We start from the raw sequence: 8,377 nt of genomic DNA, 5'->3' as shown, positions 1-8,377 counted from the left end.
TCTGCAGCGATTGCTTCAAGCAAACGACAAACAGCAGGGCGGTCTTCTTCTTTTCGTCAAGTGGCTACTGAACCATCTTTATAAATACATAGATCATTTGAAAAACACCATCCCCCGAATCATTAGCACCAACCAGATACAGTGTGACGGCTACCAAAAGCATCAAATGAAAGACCGACAATATCAGCAGGATTACGAACAGTTGGCCACCAGTTTTGAGGCAATACGACGTTCCTTACAAATGTATGGCAGAGGACACATCTTTGTCGATGACTTTAAGCATGACGAGGTACGAGTACAGCATGGTACAGAAAACAATAGTAGTTTCTCATCAACATTCAGGGTGTCTGACATATTTTCCGGAACAACGACTGAACGAGAGAAACAAAAGAGCAAGAATCCACAGGGTTTGTGGACAGTGGTTAAAACGGGTGTCCTTTCAAGAGACAAGTCGGAGAAATATATAACTATTCGAGTTTATCTTCCATCATCAGGTGTAGACAATACCTTCCACGAGGTCGCCAAATTGAGGTGTGTTTAATTTTTCTGTGAGCTCTATGTGTTTGTCAAGTGTCTTTTCAGGAAGTACATTAAAATGTAACTTCAAACACTTAATCACTCTTTGAAACGAAATACATGGCAATTTCTAAAGTGGATTATTACTAACTGCTTAAACGATTTATATCAGAATCAGTAAGTATTAATAAGTAATTAGTATGTACTAATTAGGCATTATCATATACATTGGGATACAATTTGCTCTAGGTCAGCACTGATTTAATACAGCTAAGCTACAGCTATACAATTTTGAATTTAAATTAATTACAGTTGTCTCTCTAAATTGACATGAATTAAAACAAAGCAGCTGATATTGTTTTTAGTCGATGTCTTATACCTTTTTTCTGGCTACTTGATTGTCATTTAAGGTTCTGTATTTGGATGTGAATTGTATGAACGTTCACCATGTCCGTAGTTATCTGTATTTACTGTATTATTCGTATTGCTGTGACTTGAATAAATTGCAATAAAATGCTTAACTCTGTAGTTTTGTTTCATAGGATTATATCAAATCCTCATTTGGCGGAGTTTCTTGGAATTCACCATACTGATGCTCCCACACCTGCATTCGTCTACGATGGAAGCTACTGGTCATTGAGACGATATATTACAGAGACTATACCCTCAGGAAATGATGGAAAACCTGATGAAAGGACCAAGAGTTCCGTGTCAATTCTAGAAGAGACAGCATCAGGGCTTGACTATCTGCATAACAAAAAGATGGTCCATATGGAACTATCCCAAGATACAATCACGGTATAAAAAAGTGTGCAATGATTGTTGATCTATATTTATATCGTGGAACATACGATTTCGGTATTCAATGTTCTTTGTGCATCAATATCTAAATAGGGATCTTTAATAATATTTATTTATTTATTTTTTTATTGCAAGCATTACGTTTATTATATATACTATTTTCGTCTCTATCATCATAATAGATATATCTTCTTGCTTACTTCCTTCATCCTTTTGCCCACTCTTATCCACTTCATGTCATGGGATATTTGTTTTTCCTATTGTAGATGACACCATCAGGACAGGTGAAACTGACAGGTGCGTGTTTGCCAAGAGTTGCCACTCTTCCCGTCGACAAAGTTCATATCAAGACTGGGGACTTCGTATACTTGGCACCAGAGGTCCTCCGTGGAGACAAATATACATTCACTGCCGACATCTATTCCTTTGGAATACTTTGTGCTGAAATACTAACGCCAACATTCATTGCATTTAGAAAAGAAAAGAAAACGACTTTGTCTGAATTCATTTCCTGTAACAACCCTTCTGCGTTGTTTGATTGGGAATCCTTGTTACAGCTTCCAAAGAATCTAACGGATTTCATGCAAAGATGCATGAATCCTGCAATCGTTCGTCGTCCGTCTGCAGAAGATCTCTCGTTGCTCTTCAAACAAGGCAAAAACCAAATTTCAAAGAGTTTAAGTTTCGACACCGCCTTCCCAAATAATCTCAGCAGTAGTGGTACGTATGGTGTTCCGTCTTTCCCTACACAAACTATTCAGCCACGTCAATTTTCATTGGATTCACAACGATAAACCTAATTTGTCTTCATAATGCCGAATATAACTGTCATTGTTAATGTGAAATAAGAGATTCAGTTGATTCCATGCTACCAGAGAGACCCAGTTTCAGGAACGAACTATATATGTAAAATCGTCTGCATTAAAAGCTGAGTGATATTTATCACATTTAATTTATTTTTATCCATGTTTCCGTTCAGTTCAAAATCAAACTTGTGTTTCCAATATATTGCGACATACTTTCAAATCATCCAGGAATTTATGGAATGTGACCTACTGAGAGAGAGGGAGAGGGAGAGAGAGGGGATATGAGGGGTATGGGAAACGAGAATTAAATTAGTTAAACATGGCTGACTGAACTGACTGATTGTGTCCAATATTATTATGAACCATGTGAAAAACAATAAAATGTATTCCCATCAGAACTCGTTGGTACCTTGTATCTCTATAATGGTCAAGTATTAATTACATCTAATCTGACGTTTCTGCTACAATGAAATCATTAAATAATTTTGACGTATATCAAAATGACTAAATGTTCACTGTCGCATTATTATAATACACGTAGTATAATGAAAGCATGAAATTAACAATTAACTTTGTTCGTATGCTTGCCAAATGTTTTTCATCTACATAAGTCCGCACACATTACCTTTGCCTTTGATGGATTGTGAATATTATATACCTGTCTTCTTCTACCTTATAATATAAAATAGATATGCGTGCTGTATGTTCTTCTACCTTATAATATAAAATAGATATGCGTGCTGTATGTTCTTGTTGGTCGTCAGAATCGGGCGAGACGGTCTACCATAGCTGTTCCATTTTTTCAAATCAAATTATGAATGAATATTACGATTAGGGGCCTCACACTTGGTGGAAAAGTCTCCTTACCTTTAAGTAAACAAGCCCTTTAAAGTACCTCGATGTCCCTGAACTCTGTGTGTGTGTGTGTGTGTGTGTGTGTGTGTGTGTGTCGTGTGTGTGTGACCATATGACCAAGTTAATTTACGTACAAGTGTTAAGGAATGCAAACTTCATGAAGATAAAATGCTATAATGTATATCTATATATTTTAATACTCCATCATTTATTTCGAAATTACTTAATGTAACATTTCAATACTCCGGGAATTAAATGCAATAGCATGGCACGATGTTAAACAAAAACGAAATCTATAGCTGTTTCTTGCTTATATTAACAAGTGAATAGACAGAGCTCAAGGATAAATACCGTGTACTTAAAAAATGAGATAATGTTGAGGTTCGATTGTGTATGACACAGTAATGATGTCAGTGATAGCATCATGGGTAGGGGAAAAATTACGCACTGGAAAACATACTTTGCATTAACCTGCCTTACTGTAAGTTTAGTTTTTTCATCCCATCCTTTCCAAATACCCATTTGATATATAATAAGAAACTAGTGATAGTATTGTCAATACATGTATCTAAATTGATATCCTCGGTTGATAAAGTAATGAAACCATGCTATATATGTTGAATAAGTGTCTCACACGCTGTATAGTTTACAAGTATTGTACTCTCTCTCTCTCTCTCGCTCATTCTCTCTCTCTCTCTCTCTCTCTCTCTTCCGAACTATTGACAATATAAGCTAATCTTTTCCCCAAAGGATGCATAAATAAAACAGCTTTCGTGGCTGATATTTTGCACCTTTTTAGTTACTCGCTATACACAGTATCAACATTCGGCCATTATTATGTACAAAATATATTCACTCCATTTTTGTGAAAAAATGATCAACAAATACACAAGTTGCCTTTTTATGGGGGAGATTCTGCTAAGAATATGACAGACAGTTAGCACTAAACATATACATGCGCAAAGTGTTTTAAAGGAAAGCGAAAATAGGTGCTAGAGGCAATCAATCAAACCTAATAGAAATATATGCATAATTCATACATTGTTACAAAACAAAAATACAATTTTCATACGTGTCATCACTGAATATTATGCACCATGCATTGAAAAGCACAATTAGGATTACTTATATTAATGAATAATTACCATTATAGGACTATGAATAATTAAAATGCATATTTTTCCGCAATATTTGTAACAGAAGTTTTTAAGCGACACATTTATTATCCACGAATATAGGTTCCACGACAAAGAAGAAAACCATTGTTGATTTAATTGTTAATTTTCATTGTTAAAAAAAGCTCCTTGACAAAAATCATATACCCATTCAAAAAGGAAGCGATAATAGCATATTTTGTCTAAATAAGTTTTCATCTGGATTGGAGTATGGGCCGAAAATGACTGTGAGAGTGCCTTCCCCTTCGGACATTAGCGTCTTCAACATTTAAAGACAAAGAGGTCGTGTGTCAATTATATTGGAAATCAAAAGAGTAATAAATAAATTAAACATCAATAATCATTGCTACCCTTACCATCACCGTAACTTACACATCAAAATTAATCTGCAACATCAACAACAACAAAGCATGTAGAAAGACTTTTATTTAGCAATATTTCTCTATAAAACTCCTCCTCCTGCTTCCATAGCTACTGTATGCGCTACTGCTACTACTATTACTACTGATGTTGTTGCTTCTAAAACCATCAACATAACCTTTCTATACCCCCATTACTACTTTTTCATGCCTACTTACAAACTGACAGACAGATATATAGACGCATATACATATGATTTATGAGCAAATATACACTTGTGTCGGCAGGAATTTCACCCTAAAAATATTAGACAAACGTGATAATATTTGCTTGGTCAAAATAATTTATGCCCCCCCCCCCCCAAGAGATACACAACCACACACACACACACACACACACACACACACAAGCTTGAGAACGTGTCCCTGCTCTGATTTGTACAAATCAAAAGAAATACTGATAATTATATCGATCATAACAGAACAAATATTCCGCTTGGAAGAAAGATTAAATTTCACCACCCCCACCCACCCACATTCAAAGGCCATGTCCAAAAATATGATAAGTATATAGTCAGTTTCTTAAAGAAACACAACCTTTGCTTAAAAGTTAAATAACAAAATAGATGCATTCTGACATATCTGTTTTATTAGATATCCATCGGAGCCTCAAATGTAATGGGTTGGGCCGACTTAATAGAATACGTCACTCCTTTGGTGCTTTCCCGCTGGCAAATTTACCTAGATCAATTACCCCCAACGAATTCAGGGTTGAACAGTTAATGACATTTGGCAATCTTCTCTTCCGCATTCATTTCAACGTGCAAGTCATGTCGCGCGGCCACTGCGACGATACATTTTACTAAATGCGAGTCTTTTATTTAGGACCTAAATAATTTACATGCCATGTAAAAGGGATTTTAAATGAAAATGATGATGATGATGATGATGATGATATAAGTGCCTCAACTACCAAGTCATATTTGGGGGATTATCAAAATAAAGTAATCATGTCTCAGTTTAATTTATTTCCAATGCTAACTACATTCAAGTAGAAGTACTACTGGATAGCCAAATAAGCAGAATAAATAAGCAATAAAATGCGAGAAACAAAAACAAGAAAAACACTACCACTCCATTCTGTCATAGGACAGATACAGTTCCATTCGATCCTATATGAGTTAGGCACTCTTGATATTAGATACGAATTCGTGGTTTTACATACGCATAAAATAATGTATTTGGAGCGAAATCTAGCTAACTTGTAATCAGAAAATGCCAAGAGTTAATTTGCAGCATAAATTTAGTCTAATAAAATTCGATGATTTCTTTTTAAAGTTTTGTATTTGACAAAGAAGATACATCAGGATTGTTCATTATTTCCAAGTCTTTTCAATCCGACAACATTGTCAAGGTCCTAGTTAAAAGTTAGGGTTAAATATAGTACTATAATCTTTCAAGGAGAAATTTTAACTAGCAGGACAATCGTGTTTTTAAATGATGGCTCAATCTGGGGTTGTTTTGTATTGATTGCAGACCAAACTTAACTGACAACCGAAAATCGGACACACATTGACTTACCTAGCTAGACAGCAAGCTTGCTAAGGTCACACAAAAATTGAATGGAGACATAAAGAAAATGAAGAAAGAAAAATCTACCATGAAAACCCATAATCAATAATATATTTTCTTTAATGATGTTACGCTCTAAAATCTGACAGACAAAAGACCTCTGATGTATTTCTAGTCAGTCGACCCCAACATTATCAAGCCGCGCATGAGCTATGCGTTGTATTGAAGGTCTTCATTTTCATAAGAATATAGTCCTAATGTTGACAAAATACACAATTTATAGCATAATGTATACAATTTAACTTTGTAAAAAGTCTCTGTCTTAAAATTATTATTAACTTTAGGAACTTTTTTGTATCGATTTTGTAATGCATGTGTTAATCGCATTGGCACAGAATTGATAAATCGCATGCAAATCGACGCTTTAAAATAAATATTTAAAGAAATTTAACTTTTTTGAAAAGATTGAGAGATATTTAACTCGTGCATACATACATACATACATACATACATACATACATACATACATACATGCAGACATACATACATACATATACACATACATACATACATACATACATACAATTTATTAACTAATATACGTCAGTATATGCTAATAGTTTAGTTAATAAATTAAAACAATTAAATTAATAAAAATAAAACAGATAAGAGGCTTTCCTCTTTGTAATAAGACACTTATAAAACTTAAAGTTTGGCTTATAGGTTCATTCTAGACCCTAGATTAAAGTAACACAAGCTTCAATAAAACTACAGTAACATGCAAGGTGTTTATTCCGGGTAAACCATACCGGTATCGATTTCCATGTGTAGGACCGATATGAAATATTCGGCATTCCTATCTTACATCTTTCTAGCACGATTACTGGGAAGAAATACGGGTTCAGCGGTGAATGGTAATATTCCCTATTAAAATGTGCAAGTCATGCAGTCATCGAAGCGATATAATCTGAAATAGGGGAGGCTTCCATGTTAATTTCAACTTACTGATATGGCAAGTAAAATGGATTTACATGAAAATTTTATTTAAATCGTATTCGTTTCAGTACTTATAAATTTAAAATATTTCAAAGCCTGTTGCTAATAAATACCGCACCTAACAACTCATACTTAGATTATCAAATGAGTATGTCTCACGTTATATATAATACAAAGAACATATATTTAGAAAACTAATTGTATTTTCAAAATAAGCAAAATCAAAACAAAAAAAAAAAGAGAAATTAAAAAGTAATTTACCATTCTGTTATATTGCGCAAATATATAGTTACTTGCTAAATTGTCGATAAATTCTGAAATACTGAAATGGCAGAATTCATCATTACAATGACTTACTTCATCATCATCATCATCATCTTTATTTCCTTCCATGGAAGATTACATGATATAAGAATAAATCGTCTGAATACAATCAATAAATATAAAAAAAAAAAAAAAAAAAAAAAATATTCTATATTGGAATACAAATTCTTACACAATATCAATCAACAAAGTGTTCGTCAACTCATAAGTTGCAAGTTTCAGTACCTTATTTACAGAAGATAGCTGCACACTGCATGACAAAGTATGCTGCATACAGGACGAATAGCTTGGAGTTTTCTTTGTCGATTACTCCTGATGGTAACCTTTTACCTAAAAGATATTGTAGTTGCAGCTCATCTTCTGCATTAAATAACGTAATGTGCAGGCTCAGGGGAAATTTATCAGTAAGGAAATCCCAGAAAGAATTTCGAAAGTTCGACATATAAGGACAACTAACACAACAATGAAGTATCAAGTCTGTATAAACATTCCCACATCTAATACACATATCAAGCTGTGTTTGTGGAACAGCAGCCCATAGTTTAGCTACATATGTAAATACCTTAGTGTGTTGTCTAGTTTTAGCCGACTGCCACACTGAGGCAGGTCGTAAGTATTCGTGTATCGAAGAGAATCTATCAAAATCTGCTTGATTAGACATACGAACTCTCCAGAGGCTATTTTCAAGACCAACAATTTTTGACCTTACAATTTCTTTCCAATTATGTTTATCTGGAATTTCAGAATGATGTAAATAATCAGTTAGATACCCGAGCAAGTCAAACTTCTTTGAGGTATAATATAAATTTGAAATTAACCCGCAGCTTGACATGCATCCGCTCAGAATGAAGTGAAATAACGCAACGTTAAACACACGTTTAGTATGTACATTGTTAGGCATCAAACACAATCTGTGTAAAAACATCAATTTTCTTCTATCAATTTCGGACTGCGCTGATGTCCATCCTAGCAT

At 34.2% G+C, this 8,377-nt stretch overlaps 1 pseudogene across 1 annotated transcript in view; it reads left to right on the top strand.

Annotated features, from left to right (window-relative positions):
* LOC149804096 (uncharacterized) overlaps positions 1-2,920 on the top strand; it is a 9,384-nt pseudogene extending 6,464 nt beyond the window's left edge. The window contains exons 6-8 of the transcript XR_016420297.1: positions 1-531; positions 1,059-1,314; positions 1,584-2,920. The exon at positions 1-531 is cut by the window's left edge and continues 672 nt beyond it. The product of XR_016420297.1 is annotated as an uncharacterized LOC149804096 (transcript). The remainder of the gene's footprint in view (positions 532-1,058; positions 1,315-1,583) is intronic.
* Positions 2,921-8,377: the final 5,457 nt, after the last annotated feature.

The sequence above is a fragment of the Sinohyriopsis cumingii genome, chromosome 3 (genome assembly GCF_028554795.1).
Source record: "Sinohyriopsis cumingii isolate HCF-2022 chromosome 3, ASM2855479v2, whole genome shotgun sequence".
Taxonomy (NCBI): domain Eukaryota; kingdom Metazoa; phylum Mollusca; class Bivalvia; order Unionida; family Unionidae; genus Sinohyriopsis; species Sinohyriopsis cumingii.
This window is presented reverse-complemented; position numbering and strand designations above follow the sequence as displayed.